General features: G+C 47.3%; 1 protein-coding gene across 2 annotated transcripts in view; it reads right to left on the bottom strand.

Annotated features, from left to right (window-relative positions):
• Nucleotides 1-17,529, bottom strand: part of grin2da (glutamate receptor, ionotropic, N-methyl D-aspartate 2D, a) — a 92,785-nt gene that overhangs the window by 61,847 nt on the left and 13,409 nt on the right. Inside the window, exon 3 of one of the 2 annotated variants that reach the window (XM_029845042.1) lies at nt 7,433-7,495. The exons of the other annotated variant lie outside the window; for it this stretch is intronic. The gene's annotated coding sequence lies outside the window, so the exon portion shown is untranslated. The remainder of the gene's footprint in view (nt 1-7,432; nt 7,496-17,529) is intronic. 2 annotated transcript variants of the gene reach the window in all.

Genomic DNA, 17,529 nt, shown 5'->3' with positions numbered 1-17,529 from the left:
CACACTGCCAGGGGAGGCTCCAGTGAGCTGCTAGTGTCCAGAGTGCAGCATGATGGTTAAAGTAACACAGTTTTTCTGTTGGGTCATACGTGGAAGTTAGGTCAAGTGATCAATAGGCCAATGAAAAGTGTGATAGATGAACCTGCCAACATGAGACACTCGACCGGGACAGCAGGCTAATGCAGACAGGCAGATATGGCCTCAAAGATTCCAGACAGACGACCTCAAGTTTTTCTCTGGAGGTCAAAGCTGAGCGAGAAGGTCGAAGAAGGCAGAGACCTCATTATTATATGAAAACTCTTGAATAGCCAAGTCTCCTCCACGCTGCTCCTGAATCAATTAATTCTGATTTCATCTGCAACTATTACTGATATATCGATCCAGCTGACAGACACAGACGGTAACTTAGAGTCCAGAGTTGGTTTTGACACATTAACCTTTTAAAAACTGGAGATTGAATGGTTTGGAACGAGGGGACAGAAACAACCTTTATCAGCGTGTCCTTTTAACCAGCGTCAGCTGTGGATCTGTGACCTTCCTCTACAATTTACCGAACCTCCACATATGCTGATTCATGCCGCCGCTCCACCGTCCCGCTGAGCAGCGCTCCGTTAAAATCAAAATCAAGAGCCACCAAAACAAAAACAGCCAACAGCTCTGTGTCTCCTGCTGGCTGTCAACTGATATCCACCTCAGCGTGCTGTGAAGCCCCCCCGACTCGCTGGCACGGCCAGTGCGTTGATGAGAAAGTGCATCCTTGCTCGCAGGCTGGTGTTTGGGTGATGGAGGAGCTTTTACATGAAGCTGTGAGTCACATCTGTCGGGGAGAGCCGTGATCCATCCCACTGCTGGTGTGTGTGTCTGTGTGTGTGTGTGTGTGTGGGATGGGGGGGGCGCTGTCACTCACGTTTGGGCTGCTGGACTGGAAAATGCACACATACGAACGATTGAACCGATCGTTACCAGAAAATATGAATTAGGTTTGAGTTTTCTTCCTGGATTCAGATGAAGGACTAATAAATAAAAGGAATAGTGCAGTGGAGACAGAGTGAATAATTTATTCTAATAAAGAAAATTTCACCTTTTTCTCCCCAAAAAGTAGATCAATAATAAATGAAACCAAAAGCAGAAGAATCTGGCAGGAAAAATCAATAATGCAGAAAAAGGCTGAGGAGGTTCGTCAAGAACAATGATCCTGGAGCTCCGGGTGCAAAAGCACCGCAGACCTGAGTGCTGCAATGAGCAGTGAGAAGAGGCCGAAACTCCCGGAACTACTTCAAGGCCAACTAAAACCCATCCACAGGTTTCTGAGCACGCAGAACTGTTGAGACACCAGTTGGCTCTACTTCCTGCTTTCTTCCTCACAAAAATACAAATATAAATACAACAAAACATCACAGAACTCTGTGGTAAAGGTGCTGAGCTCCGGCCCAACGTGCCTACACTTGATTGATTGACATCTCTTTTGAAAGTAAATAATTGGCTGCTTAAAAGCCTCAGATCAAGGGACGTTTACAACTGGACCTGGATGGTTTTGTGTCCGCCTCACTTCAAAGATTTACCCACCCCTGGAGGCTGGGAAACGCTTCAGGCCACACGGCTTTAGGGTCAGAAGGACAAACGAAGCTCTGGAGGGTGATGAATTGTAGTTTATGGAAGGAGAGGTTCTTCAGATTGTCAGTGGGAGTTAACAATGGTGATACCTGCAGCTCTGGACAATGTTCGGTTTTAAATTAAATAAATTAAATTTTTAAATAAACTTTTTAAATAAGCTTGCGGACATTTCGCAGCTTCATTGCTCGTTCCTCACGACATTAATTCAAAATGTACTTCCGCGAATTCCTACACACCTTCATTTTAATTTTATTCAACATATTAATCATTCAACTTTATCAGAGGTGTTTCCAGCCAACTCCTGCATAAATTTGAATACACGGGCCCAACGCAGCGCACGTTAGCCTGAGGAGAACCGTCTAAGAAATGTCAGTGCACATCCCACTGATGCACCATCTGCCTGCTCTTGTATTTCTGTTTCACTTATTAAAAATGTTGTAAAACAAATTCAACGCAGACAGGTGCACTAAACAGGTGACTGCTACTGGTAGCATCATGGGGTAACAAATGTTAGCACTAGCACTGGAGCGAGCATCGACATGCACAACGCTCCAGAAGTAGAATCAAGCTGATGTTAATGATCTCATTGGATGCGTGCTGAACGTAGCCACAAACGTGCGCTTCGCCGTTAGCATCGTTACCTTTGTCGCACGGCCGACAGCCCCTTCAGGAGCCGCAGAGAGATTTTCTGCATGAGCAGCCATCAGGCTAAACACCAACATCTTTTAAAGTGGAACCAAAATTGAAATCAATATAAATCAACTTTGCGGCTGCGGCAGCCGAAATGGGCCGACGGTCATTATCCCCCGAACCCAACCGTCTCCAAACAGGTTCTCACTCACGCAGATATCAGCCTACAGGTGACACCGTTGGCCGCCCTCCCCCGCCTCTGACAGGCTGACAGCTGAGGTATCTGGCCAATATCTTTGCAGCTGTCTGGCAGCAGCCTCCAGCCTCCCGCTCTCCAACTTTATGAGTGGATGATTACCGACATTATACCTTCCATTTGCCACAGAGCTGCACAATAGGTTTGTGAAAATGCTAAGCACATGATGTTACATTGCATTATTGTTATCAGCAGAATTCCGAGTGATTGGAATGTTCAACATTTTTTCCCCTGATGGCTGCTTTGGCTGAAGGCAGTGGAGGTGCAACAATGTGGTGATTAATGATGGATAATCCAGAGATGAATATTAACTATTCACACAATAGCGTCAAAGATTTTTTTGATCTATGAATATGTTAATCTTGATGCGCTGGTGTCGCCTCACCTGTAGCCAGGAATCAGCCGGCTCATTTATTTAATATTCATACGGTACAAATATTCATTTATATATATTTTATCAGTCCTTTGATCTTTCTCTGTGCAGCAGGCAAACAAGAAGCACCAACAGACCCCCTTCCTTAAACGGACTTCTGAAGCTCTGCTGGCTCTGGCAGAGGTGAAATGCATTGTGGGATATCAGGTTAGTCTGTACAAGCCACGTCTGATTCCTAGGTGTTAAAATGGGCGGAGCAAGCTCACGTCCTGGCACTCAAAGACTCGTGATTCACGAGCAGCCAAGAACACTAAGACGCGTCCATGGTCTGTCAGAGGAGCTCAGGGTCCTCAACTAACTAACCTGAGATCCACAACCCTGCACTGCCCCATCTCCATGGTGACGCAGGTCTACAACCACATCCAGCCCTCCACTCCCTTCCACCTGTCCAACATCCGTGACAACACGTTTAGAAGAATGTTCCAGACATCCTGGTCTCTATAGCAACATCACCACCCATTAATGTGACGCTCATTCCACCTCAGCTGTCCCAAAAGCAAAGCTGATCTTCAGACTGAGCACTTCCAGCCTGAGCCGAGGACCCTGACAGACTCCATGAAGCTGAAGAACTCCTGGAGCTTCGGTGCTGAGCGAGCCTCCGAAGCTTAAAGCTAAACCTGCTACAAGTAGATTCAGATGGTCCTTGTAAAGCCCGAAGATGTTTTTTCTCTAAAGGAACATAAAAGTCCAACTTGGGTGCGACCAGAAGGCAGAATTTTGCAGTTGTTTATAAGAGCACTTCTATACGTACTTATATGTATATAAATCCAGAGATGGCAAAAATGATAGAGGAGATCTTGTTTATATCTGCACAGTGGAAACAATAACGTGTTTCTGTGTCTGAGAACTTTTAATGCAAGGAAAAGACTTTATATAATAAAACAGCTGACAAGCTGCTCTGACTTTGGAATTAAATGAGGCGTGAAAATAGAGCTTGTATTCAAAGCTGCCAGCAGCAGCATGACTGATCAACACAGCAGCCTGGACAACAGATTCCACTTCAGATGATATGTATGTGAGGGGGAAATAGGGATAAATTCAACAACCGTGAAAGAAGGATCGGAAAGCATCTGGTTCTGCTGCTGGGCTCCACCTTCTGTCCCCACAACAGCAGAAAACCAATGAACTTCTTTTAAAATCTGACCGCAGCCAGCCTGGAGATTCCTCAGCAAAGAGGCCACAGCCCAAAGTTTCTGCGTTCTGGGAAACGTTATTTCAAAAATGAGGAAAAGTCAAATCTGCAGATCAGCGCAATGGTTTTTAAAAAAGAAAAAAAGACCAAATGCTGTTTAACAAATGAAGGTGGTGCCTCTTGTCCTGATAGTTCAGGTTCAGACATGCTTCACTCGCTGCTGCGCGGATCAAACCGTGTTTACACCACCGTCCCTGCGAGCACTGGTCCGTGCTGATCCCCAAATATTGACCGCCATGTGGATTTGCTCATGAGCGCCGCGTGGCCCCGAGTTAATCTCCTGGGTATCGGCCCTTTGTTTGCGTTGGGGCTTCAACAGCCTGGTGTGGCCGCAACTACTCCTACAAAAGTGCAGCGCAGTGGCACCTACAGGGTGTCCTCATGGGGAGACCCTCCAACAGCCTCGTGGGGCTTTTTCACACGTCTGAGTGTTTCCCCCAAACACACGGATGCACGCAAGCCAACCATAAACTTAAAAATACACCTCAGCCGCCGCCGCCGCAGCAGCACGGAGAAGCGCTGCGCCAGCACCACTGCCCACTACCTATACGCTGAAGCAGCACTTCCTGCATCTGCAAATGTGTGTGGAGATTTATGACAGTGAACACACCATAAGTGAGGCTTCACGCTATTGGCAAAACAATAAAAGGCCGACGTGCACGTGCGCGTGTGCCAGGGAAGCGGCTCATGTTTGCCGACATCACAGAGAAATCAATACCTCCCTGCACCCTTGACCCCTATTACCTATCAAGTGGTAGTTTAAAGAAACGTGGACGCCCCATGAGCGGTGGAGCAAAATCAATTCCTATTTTGGCGATTGATTGTGACGGACACAGCTGGGAGGAGCCGAGAAGGCTCCGAAACAAAAAAAAGTAGCTGCCGATCTGAAACTATTTTTGCTAAGTTACATTGGAATAATACGTTTCTTGAATGGTTGCAGCCAGAAATGTTGGGAACCTGCCTCCAGGCCGTGACAGATTCATCATTTTCTCTATTTGCTTATTGGCAGAGGGGCAGAGAGTCGTGGTTATTTGGGAAGTTGATCTTGCGTGACAGCTCAATATTAAATCCTCCGAGAGACACATTATTTTTATGCTTGGTTTGGCGCCGGCACTGAAAGTTTACAAAAAAGAAACAAGAAAAACTGAGTTTGGATGCAGGGGGAAAGATTGAGGGCGGCTCAGGTGGAGATAACTGGACGGAGAATTCAAGACATCAGAGACGTCAATGAACGACTGTGGTCACAGTTTGGTTCCAAAGTTTATCATCCAAACCAAACTTAGACTTTTATTTTGGTAAATCCAAACCTGCCTCACTAACTATCATATCTGGGATCTGGACTCACCAATGGAAACAAGGTCTTTGATCCTGTGGGGGCAGTTTCAGGGTCAAGGGAGGAAAAGGGAGAATTCCTGATAGAAGTGTTCAAACGTGTGGTTTTCCTGTGTGATTAGGCAGCTGCTGCTGAGACAGCGTTATCCTCGACCCTCCGCCGCTGCAGGACGATCCATCTCTGTCAGCGACGTCACTGCCAGGCCGCAGGGCTTCACCACACGAGGCCGGCGCCCACCAAAATGACACGACCACACACACACACACACACACACACACACAACAGAGTGCATCTGTGGGCCCAGGCCATCGTTACGGGACGTGAGTTCCAAAATGTTGCTGCTCACAGCTTTAAAATCAATCCTCTCCTCCAGGCCACCGGATCACCACAATTAAAAGCATGAACGAAAAAAAGAGAAAAGCCGCCACCCCGTCCTCACCGCAGCCCGATCGCAGGCTCAGACACACAACGCATCATCGCAGCCTGAGCTCTGCTCACACGATGGCAGATGCTCCTGTCTAAAAGAGCAACAGGAGCTGTCGGCACCGTCTCAATGCCGCTCAGACTGCTCACTCTCTCTCACACACACACACACACACACACATATACAGACGCATGCACGCATGGGAGCACACACGCACGCGCACACCAGGACAAAATTGCCTAATAATGTACAGTGACAAATACAGCAGGTACACTTTGGAGGCCATTATTGATGCTCTCTTTAAAGTCTAAAGGACATCAAAACTACAGGTGTTTCACAGGGACAGCAACAGATGCACCACTTAACCTAAAGATCATCTAAATGTGCTCACTGCACCACCAAATTACAAATAGGGGAGAGCGTGCACTGCATCAGAGATACGATCAGACGGCTCGTGAAGAGGCAGCTTATCCCGGGAACGTGACCGTCTGGTGACAGTAAATCAGGAGCCACTCAGAGCGGAAGAAACGTCAGAACGGAAGAGCGTTGAGAATTCCAATGTCAGTGTTTGGCTGCAGATGCATCTTCCTCTGCAGCCAGCGCCCGGTAGTGAATGGCTAAATTACTGCTCACGCTGTGAAGGCTTTCAGCACTCAGCGAGCTCGAACAGCAGATAAATGCCGTCCACATGCCCCATTTTCACTTTGCTTCCAATCACAGACCAAACGTATGTCTGCATTTCATCTGCTGTCAGACATAAAAGATGGAGCCAGCGTTTCTGAATCCATGTTCTTTTTATTCTGGTTCAGAACGCCGCACGAGGCTTCGTGAAAAGCAAATTGAAAAGCTTCGTGAAAAGCTTTGTTGCTTTTCACGAAGCCTCGTGAAAAGCAAATATAACAGTTAGAGCAGAAAGGAATGATCATGTTTGGTGAAACTATGTAAAAACAGACGTTAAATATATATAACAAAATATATATATTAAAGGGGATTAAATGTGGCGAAGCTTTGGCGGCTCGGTCATGTGATCGGAGGTCGCTTTACGCCACAACAGTCATTAAATCATTAATATTTCATATAAAACAGAAATCATTTTACAGTTGCAGCCTTGTTTAAGCCATGTTTCGTTATATTCTAACTACTGAAGAGGAGCAACAGTTGAGAGAAGAACATCCACTATCAACCACACAGAAGACGTCCACGTCACCCAAACAATCAATAACAATCACCCCCCCCCCCACCCCCCCCTCCACCCTCCTCCCACCTTCTAAACAGTCACACGTGCACACATTTCTGTACACGCTGGCGGGACTCAAAGGCTCTGAGGTGAAGCAGCACTTCTGCCATGAAACGGCAGTAAAAGGACGACTGCGGTGTCCCTGGCTGTCCACGGAGATGGAGGACCCGGGTCAGGAGCCCCGCCTCCGCCGTCACTTACAGCTGTGATGGAAGAGGAAGAGTCCTCTTCCCAGAGGCAACAAGCTCACACAGCCCCGCAGCATTCCGAGCAGCATTTATGCGAAAGCAGAGAGAAGATTCGTCTACATTACCTACGTCACGGGCCATGATCCACAGCGGCATCAGCAACGGGTCGGCTCTGTCACGCACGTGTCCTGCAGAAACAAACCAGCAGCACAGAAACAGCCAGTGAGGACGCAGGACTCCGAATGGTGGTGTTTTATCTGCACACTTATTGAAACAGCAGGTGGACGCAGACGCGTGGATCTGATGGCAGGAGGTCAGAGCTTCTCTTCTACTTCACGGATCACAGGAAACAAGCTGCGCGCGGCTGCTCGCGAGGCCCCACTGACCTCCGCCTCTCCTGCTGAGCTTTTCCCGCCTCCTCTTCGCCCACTGAAGTGCTGCGATTTTACTCACACGCCCATATTCTCCTGTCCTGGATCCTCCAGCTTTTCTGATTATTTTTTATTAAATCTTTAGAGGCCTGGTGACTTTTTTTCCACTGGAGATCATTAAGACTTCACACAAATTTCATCATTAACACAGGTGAGAGCCTTATGGAATATAACAACTGAGGCCTTAATGATGGAAAGCTGTTGCTGAACTGCATCTCCACTTTACACATTTGAACAATCAATGTTTTTCTACAGCAGAACTGAGAATTTCTGGGACTTTCATCACAGTCTGAAGGCCAAACATCATTTGAACTGTTAAGGACGGAGCAGCTGCCTCCCTGGATGACACAACGGCATTTAAAAAGGTCTCAGAAGGTTTAACTGAAGCTGCACTTGGAATTGGTTCCTACAACTCTGTCAGAGGAGGAGGATGGTGGAACTTCTGCTGTCTCAGTAGCAACAGGTGGGTCAGGAGAGAAGCTGGCTAATGATCTTTTGACTGGACGGCAAAGAAGAAAGGAGCATGGTGGGCCTGCATCTTCATCCTGCTCCTGTCTAGAAAAGCACTTGAGGCTTTGGTTGTCAAGCCAATGATGAAGAGAGCCCATTGTTGACCCGACAGCAGCTCAGAGCAGCCAGTCTGAAGTGAACCCCACAGGAACCTGAAGAACCTCTGCTGCCACTGGATCCAGCCTGAGGCAGACATCAAGGAGGAGACTGGGAAAACCATCATCCTGGAGCTACTCATGGACTTCAGGAGCTGGTGAAGGAGCTAGAGCCATTCAACTCCTGCTGGTCCTGGAAGTTTCATGTGGCTTCTGCAGATTGAGTGAACTTCAGGAACGATGATGGAACGTGAGCTGCTTGTTCCTGCTCAAAGAATAACTTTAATGATGTTTTTTTTTATCCAACCTCCTCAGTTATCACCTGTCCCAGTGCTGACTGACTAACTGGGTGACTGAGAGGTAAACTTACATGTTCTGGGTCACAAAAAGGCCTTCAGATCACACACAGAACATCTAGAATATTTGACAGACGGGTCTCTACAGCAACATCTAATATCCATCCAGTCCAGTTTGGTTCCAATCAGCAGTCAAAAATGACACAAGAGAAACTTGTTTACAGAGAAACAGAACTAAATTTATTCTGGAGCTCCTCTGATGAGACAACAGAACATGACACCAACAATATTTGTCTCTTATTTCCACTCAATTTATAACCAAAGGCTGCAAATACTCATTATCTAAAAGGCAAACCACATGCGGATGTGACTGCGTATTAGAAAAGTAATTGCTCACTTCTCTTACACAAGTTTCCGACCAGCCAAACCCACTTAGTGAAATTAATTCAGGGAATCTTCCCGAGGGGTTTTCCTGCTTCAGAGAGCGTCTCCAGAACCTGATCGGTCCCAGCAGGATCCACTTCCATCTATTCCAACCATCCAGTTTATGTTAACCTCCACTGCTAGACAGGCCATCCACCTGTCACAGGACACACTTCCTCACACACACACACACACACACACACACACACTTTTCTGCTCATGTTTTTGGACTGTTGGAAGAACCTAGAGAACCTGGCCAGCCTGGAGAACATCCACACAGGGAGAAAGCGCCAACTCCAGACTAGGCTGGAGCTGGACAGGAGACCATGTTACCCTGAGGGAGCTGCCAACCGTCCTGAACCTCCGCAGGGCCAAATCCAGGAGACACAACTCAAGCCAAAGCTCAAACTTCAGCTCTGTTTAACACTCATGCAGACATCAACCCTGCACTCTTTCATCTGAACCAAATCCACCCTCTTCCCTGTATTTCACAGAGCTTACATCTGGACTGGTGACGAAGACCCAAAGCTTTGTGCCAGGGGCCATGAAAAAGGCTTTCAGCGGTGCGGGACACTTTAAATACTCGCCACCTTGTTAACGCCGACTCCCACTCTTCGCTGCTCTGCTGATTTACGCCTTTTTCATTGTTGAGCAGAAAAGGCTCCGGGCCCGTCTCCAGTGTCACCTCTGATGCTCCGCAACCTTCATCTTCTATTAGTAAACATCACAAATCAACAACGGCTTCAAGAGAGTCACAGCTAATAAACACAGTCGTTAAAGTTGTTCCTCATCCCAAAAGGTTTACCGCTGCCTCGTCTTGATGATAATACGTCTCTGTGCTGCCTTTGGATCTTTGAGGGGTTTTACACTGAAGTCTGGAGTGGTTTTATTTATAGAATTATTCATCCTAACAGGCTGATGAAGTTCATTCCTTTAACCTACATAGTAAATAAGGTGGTGGGCTAACGTGCTAACTAAACCTATAAGCTTATGGTGGCTAATCAACAGCTAAAGGTTTGTTTTGGCTCTTGTTTTTTGACAATGATGCATTTGGCTGACGGCGTCACGTGGCCGCGTCTATACAGTCCATGAGCCTGACCTTATATCTGGCCCCGCGGGTGGCCAACTCAAAGGCTGTCACTGCTACAGGGATTCCGAAAACAACATCACACGGAGAGCCTGAGGGAGAGGCTGAAACAGATGGCCTACAGCAGGCTTACAGCAACTGTCTGGAAGCCAGAGACAGGGAACAGGCTGACACGAACCGCCACAACCAGGGCAGAAACTCCTGCAAACTCAAACAAACAGGCCTGACGTTTGTTAGCGAAGCTCTCCCTGATAAGATTTGTGTTCTTCTGCTTTGCAAAGATAATGTGAGGCCAAAGAGTCATTTCCACTGTCTCCACGCTAACAGGTAGCCCAAGGACAACGACGCAGCCAATAAAAGAGATTATGAAACATGGGTTCATCTGCTGCTGCAGACAGAAGGCTGCATTATTAAATATCTGGTGAATATTTAACACCAAGCTCAGCTTCTGTGGGCCTCGGCTGGGCTGCAGCATTCTAATACCTGAATATTCAAAATCTCTTCCCACTTTATGGCACCAAGTTTGGCTTAGTTAATGAATCCGAAGCTGTGTTGGGCAGCATCTCCACTCTCGGGAGGTGCGGGGGGTGTCCTGTCATCAGTAAAATGAGGAGCATTGAGAGGCCTTGGCGTATATTACTGTTCATAAATGATAAATATTAGTGCAACATGGAAGGATATGCTCATTTACTCTGAATGAAGGATATTATAATGCAGTGTTTCACTCTTGCGGTCAAATACAATAAACCCTCAACGTGGGAGCAGAAAATGGCTGCGTGCGTAAAAATGCCTCTTCAGCAGCTTTTTATTATTCATTGAAAAAAAATGACGGAGGGGCCGTCCCAGCTAGACAAACATACAGACGCTAATGGAGGCGCGTTTGCTGCACGGTGGACCGATCCGCCCGGTCGTTGTGCCCTGACATGATCATGATGGAAAACACATCTCGATATTGTAGGTTGTAAAAATGAAAAATGAGATGACACATTTCTGGGTGATTAGCAACACCCTCGTCTGGAGACAATCACGTCCCGCTACTAAGCACGCGTGTGTCCTTCAAAAAAATGTAACCTCTCAGTAAACAGGTAACACAGCAACCGTTAGCATTTCTAAGCTAATTGTTCGTAGCAATTCTCTTACATGAAAAAGGGGGCTGCTCTGCTTCCCGGCCCACAATGCCGTGGGGCAGCGACAGCCAATTGTCCCGAGGTGCCGGACAAGTAAAGGCGCAAATGTTGGCAAACTTTAACGCTGCAGAGTGATCAAACATCGTCCCTTTTCAGCTGACAGGGATTTTCTGCCAATCCGTTTTTTTTTTTATCGCACAATCTCAGCAGACAACATTTTTTAATACTTTCATGTGATCAAATGGTTTGAAACCTGCAGTGCGGAGGCTCACGGCAGCCTTCAGCTGGCACGCCGCCTAAATTCATCTTGATGACAGACAATCGTTAGTTTATGGGCTGAAAATCCCCACAGGTTGTTTCACAGAGGCGCGTCAACCCTTCTATCCCCCTGCCACACACGCCACCACCACCCACCTGTATTTCCTTTTCATTTCAAAGCTGATTACTTTCCAAAGGTAACACAACAGCTCTCCCCCCAAAAACACACACCTCTCTTTATTTTCCCACCACATTTGCATGAAAGCAATTTTCGACAGCAGGCAGCTGCTGAAGCTGCGCGTGCTGAGCGGCGCGGATGTAGCGAGGGTGATAAGTAAAAGGCTAGATGACAGCGTTGAAAATCTTCAGTTTGAAATGATTTTCAGGCGTGCCGGCTAGCTGACTGCAGATAAACGGAGCCGAGAAATGAATTAGGTGTCGGCGTGGACCATCAAAGTGACACGACAAAACAGTCCAAAGATGAAGGAAACATTACAGCGGTTCTGCTTGTGGGGACAGACTGAGAGCCCGGAGGAGTCAAAGGAAGCTGAAACAAACTCTGGAAATTGAATTTTATGAGGAGGAGTCTGAGTAAGAGTGAGGGTAAACCAGACGACGCCTCCATGTGATGAAGAGGAGAAGAACATGGTGGTTCATGCCCGCCTAAGACGTCCTTCCTGTCCCCTCTGTCTCCAGGGAAAACCGTGCATTTCGTAACGAAACTGATAGAAGTCATCCACGTGCACCTACACAGGCGTGTTCGCTTCCACAGACAACTCCTGATGATGATTTTCTTCGTCAGCACGACAAAGTAGCTGCAGGTTTTTTTTCCTTACGATAAACGAGTGCATTTAAGAGAAGCTGTGAATGTGAGGAGACTCTGATGAGATTAATGAGACACTGAGGGCACAAAACTGCAGAGCAATTAACAGTTGCTTATTATTGACCCCTGCAGGTGCTTTTCTCAGCGGTCATTACCTTAATAGTGTTTTAAGAGATGAAGCAAAGGGGCGACAGGCTGGACTGGGGGGGCTGTGATTGGCTGGCTGATCTGTGACCTGTGTTCAGGTGGTTGGAGAAGCACTGAAACACGTGTGTGTGTGTGTGTGTGTGCGTTTGCATTTTATTTTAAATTATTTTGACAGCCGGCATCCTCCAGGGGGCAGACGGTTAATGGACTCTCGTCGAGTTGTTACACGCTAACCACCGTGCTCATCCCTAATTATTTCACAGTTACAAGGTTTCCTTATGCGGCTGCAGGTTTATTAATTTAAAGATTTGTTTTTCCAGCTGTGTAACAAAACAAGAGGGCTAAATCCCACAAGGGACGTTCCTGAGGTCCTGATCAGCATTGGCTTCGTGCACGTGAACTATTTAACGGCATTTTTGTGACTAACACCTCGACAGACTGGTGTGTCAGTTGTCGCCAGGAGACATTACTCGTGTCTCGCTGTTGCAAACCGGCGGAATCTCCCAACCTCCGAGTTGCATCTCTAAGTCCCTGTTATCTCAGGTCTGGGTGACGACCTTCATGTTCCTTTCATATTCTGTGAGTAAACAAAATATTGAACTTTCTCAAAGACTTTTGGGCTGAAGAAGTCAAAGGTCGTTCACATCGAGCCCTTAACATTTACTACATTGATCATTTGGAACTGTGTGTTATGTGGAGCCACTCTTTTAGGGGGACATGTTAGCATTGTAGCCTGGATTACTTACCCAGCATCTGTGCAATAACAGCATTTAATGATCCCGCTTCATTTTCTGTTGTTCACCAGGAGAAAACGCTGGTTTGACCACATTTAACGCCGACGCTGCTCACTTCCTGCAGAAACAGAAACGACCTACAAGCAGCTCAGGCTCAGTATGTCCGAGGAGGAAGATCTCCTCTTCCTTTTACACCATAGACATGTTTATGTGTTTGTGGGTTTTTATGGCTGAGCTTAAAAAAGTCAAGTGCTGCGTTCAGGAGGACAAGACCCAACAACAAACACAGCAGAGGATGGAATTACTCAGAAACTGTGTTTAAGAAGGCTGGAGAGGTGCAGGGGCAGCAGTAAAACCAGCGAGATGTCACTGATGGTGGATGAATCCCACACCAGTTCAAAGGTCAAACATACAGTGTAGTTAAAGACACGTCTGTTCAGCCTGTTTAATGATGTATAAGGGTGTCGGATGTGTGGCTGCAGATGATGTCATCCAACCATCGCTATAGAAACCATGCACTGATTATGGGAGCGCAAAAATCTGGGAAAAGCAGCTGACACACAGCCTGCATGTGGGGAAACTGGTGGACACAAAACCATCAACTGGAAATCTGGGACGCCTGTTAATCCCAAACGACTTTCTATTCAGGAAAGAGCTGCTTAAATACTCGATTTCACACCACTGCTAAGCTAAAGAGGGCCGTGTGTCTCAGCGTCTTGCGGAGCTGGAAAGGCTGTGAGTGCTCGTAATGCTCCGTCGGCCATCCCTGTTTTCAGAACAACCTTCTGAGGACCGTGACCTGGGGAAAAAGTCCACCTAGCAGCAGAACAGCACCCACAACTACTTAGTTAGTTTCATTTCTGAGTCTCAGTGCGGAGGAGAAGCTGCGTGTTGGAACTACCTGCTCCTGAACAGTTTGGCCACACTGAAATAGGCCAAACTGGTTTTCCTGGTCCCAACAGTGGAAGGTTGGAGAGGACACCATGTCAGATTTAATGAAAGGGTTGCTTCACTCACGTCTGCTCTGCACAGTTTGGCCAGCAGCTCCTCCATCACTGAGGCTGAGAGGAGAAAAAAGCATCTCTGTGAAACAGACAGATTCATCATTCCACACAGTTCATCTTCCCGCTGTCAGAGGTGCCCGTAAGGCTGCCCGTCCAAAAAAAGACAACCAATAAAACACCTGGCAAGGAATCAGGCTTGCCAAAACTTCCTCTCGCCACCTTCCTGTGTGAAGACATGACAGATGGAGAACCGGTGGCGGCAGAAAGACGGACGAGGCGAAGAGAAGTTATACCAGAGTTAGCGGAGGGGCGGCGTTTCCTTCAAACCATCAAAACAAATGTGGCCGTCAGCGGCTGACGTAGATGAACGTCACCTCGATTTTAGCCAGGAACTGTCAGAGGGCAAGAGAGATATTTATGACGAGTTACGTTAGCCAAGCGTTAGCATTAGCCAAGTGTGGCCCCGATAAGCAAATGTGTGGCTCGGGATTAAAGCGGCGCGCTCAGACAGAGGAGGGGAGCCATCTGCCAACCACTCGCCAGCCCTCATGTTCACATGGTGGGAGAAGAGGGAGCTGCCAATCTCCTGGCCTGATCAACCGCTTGAGGCAGATTGTTTGATTAGGAGTTGGCAATTATCCATGATTGCAAAACAGACGCATTTCTGAGTGGAACCCTTGTGACTGTGAAGAACCCTGCACCAATATTCTGAAGATGCACTTAAACTCCTGATGTCTGAGCATGAACAGCAGCAGAAGAAGATGAAGCAACATCAGCAATGTCCCAAGAAGTCAGAAATTACAGAGGATGTTCCCAAGGGAGCAGGTCCTCAGAGCTGAAGGAAGACCTACTTCTGAAGAACCAGCGCTGGTTCTTCAGAAGTAGGTCTGGTTAGATCTTTATTCCAGGAACTTGTTGATTTCCCATTTGGAAACTGGGCCCTTGTGGACACCAGAAAGCCAGTTATGGAACCTACTGATCTCTGAAGACTGCAACAAGCTTCCAGGCGCCATGTTGGCAGCCGGCTGCTCTCCATGGCGGGTCAACCAGACGGTAAAGGTGACCCTGGCAGCCAGGGGGGGATCAGGCTGTGAGCGTGGTGTGTGTGTGTGTGTGTGTGTGTGTGTGTGTGTGTGTGTGTGTGTGTGTGTGTGTGTGTGTGTGTGTGTGTGTGTGTTTGAGGAGACAGAAGCATATGTTCTCAACATGTTGTTGCTTTGTCCAAGACAATGTTTATTGTGTGCGTGACCCGTCTGTCCGTCATGATTCCAGTTCAACAGACACAGGACGTCTGTGACGACGGTGGTTTGGAGGACGCTGCGTTTGTGTGCAGACCAGTTGGACACAATCTGGATTCTCCTCAAGGGACCATTGGACAATTATTCTGCAGATAATCTGCAGCTGCGCTCTGCTGGTGATCGAGGCAGAACTTAAACGAATCAGAGTCCAAACTCTTTGGGCCACACAGTCAGAAGATGATCCGAGCTTGGACTTTGTGCTGAGGCTGGACTACAGAGATCATTCATCAGCCGGAAATGAGAACAGAGTCAATTCTGACAGTATGTAATGTACAACATTCAGCGTCCTTGATCCACGCACGAGATCTGATTCTGGTTTCTATAGCAACGCATGATATTAAATACAGAAGCCAAATCTCTAAATCTCAAATGTGATCAATAAAAGCTTAAAATGACGACTATTAAAAGCACAGCGGGGAGCTATGAACTGTGGGTAAAGTGTGTGGCCACGGTGATGGAAACGTGTTGTGGATCAATAGGAACTGTGAAAATGGCTCCAGGAACAAAGCTCAAGGTCTGGGAGGGTCCCCTGATCCACTGTCTTGGTGATCCTGATGTGGTAAATTAAGATAGAAAATACTTTTTTCCCACCTCCAAAGCCTTTAGAATTATCTTGGCAGCGTAGCATAGCCGCTAATATTAATCATCTCTGATTTGGGTTTCCTCTGAAGTTCTATTTTTGTCACTTTTAACTCATCTTGTGGAACTATTTCCTTTTCAGTTGTGACCTGTCGTTCTAATGAAGCCCTTGTTATTTTTATTCTCCCAAGCTTAACTTGGATCACGGCAGGATCTTTCTCTCCTCTTGCACTGGTTTCTGACTTAGAACCAAACCAGGAAGTTCAGCTGCCTGTGTCGTGTTTGATGTCGCAGGGTTTCATCTGTGGAACAGCAGCACTGGGCTGTGACCCTGTTATCTTACTGCAGCTTTCCTGCATCCACTCACGCGTGAACCCGAACCGAGAGGCTGCTAAATGTGTTTGAGGGTCTCTGAAGTTCCTAGAGCTTTGATCTCCACCATTACTGCTGAAAATAAGTTTCACCGGTGGGATGTAACAGGACACCAAAGCCCTCGGAGTGGATGTAAAGATGGACGGAGCTCAAGGCAACAGGTAGATTTTAACATTTCTACCATCATCACATTTAGCACAAGAGTCCATCAAAGGGTATCCCTGAGAAGGTGTGAGAGGCAGGAACTGGAGATCACATGTTCCTTTGTTCTCAGACCTAACGTTCTAAGACGTTTGTGCAACAGCGGCTCTAATCGTTGCTCAGTAATTACCTCTGGAGTCTTGGGGGATTAGCTGTAGCTACATTTTCAGCCCGTCAGAAAGGTTCAAAGCTGCACCCTAATCCCAAAGTTCCTGTCTCCTCACAGGTTCCTGTTTAAAAGAGGACTGGACTGGCAGTTTGACCCGAGATCCTCCGGATGTGACGCTCCAATGCTAACAGCAGCAAACAAAACGGCAAATAGTTTTAACATGCGTTTCTTTCTTTTCAGCCTTCCTGTCCTTCAGCTCAACAAATATCCACGTTTATTGTGGAGGTGCCGTGATGTCGTCCATTCATGGTCCCTCTCAGTGCGATGTCTCTCTCAGTGTGACAAAGAGATCCGATCAAGGGTTTACACAAAGACTGCAGAAATCAATAGGCTGCAAGGTTATTGGCTGTGAGGACGGGTTGGCTACGGCTCAGAGGATACACACGACGACGCCGTGACTCAGTCGTGGTCCTGGAGCATCCTGGAGAGCCACGTGTTTGACCAGCGCGTGCAAGCAAAATGAATGCGTTTAAAGTCCACGGGAACAGGAAAACACATGACAGTGTGTGTGTGTGTTTGTGTGTGTGTGTGTGTGTGTGTGTGTGTGCACCCACAAGGTCTTCATCATCCCAAAAATGAATTATTTACTAGTCTGTCAGAGGACATGAAGAGACGATGATACAGATAAACAGCTCGGGGAGAGTCAATCTGAGGGACGAGGCTTCGCC

This window comes from Takifugu rubripes, chromosome 12 (assembly GCF_901000725.2).
Source record: "Takifugu rubripes chromosome 12, fTakRub1.2, whole genome shotgun sequence".
NCBI classification, from domain to species: Eukaryota; Metazoa; Chordata; class Actinopteri; order Tetraodontiformes; family Tetraodontidae; genus Takifugu; species Takifugu rubripes.
The sequence above is the reverse complement of the archived record's forward strand: the minus strand, read 5'-3'. Positions and strand labels throughout refer to the sequence as shown.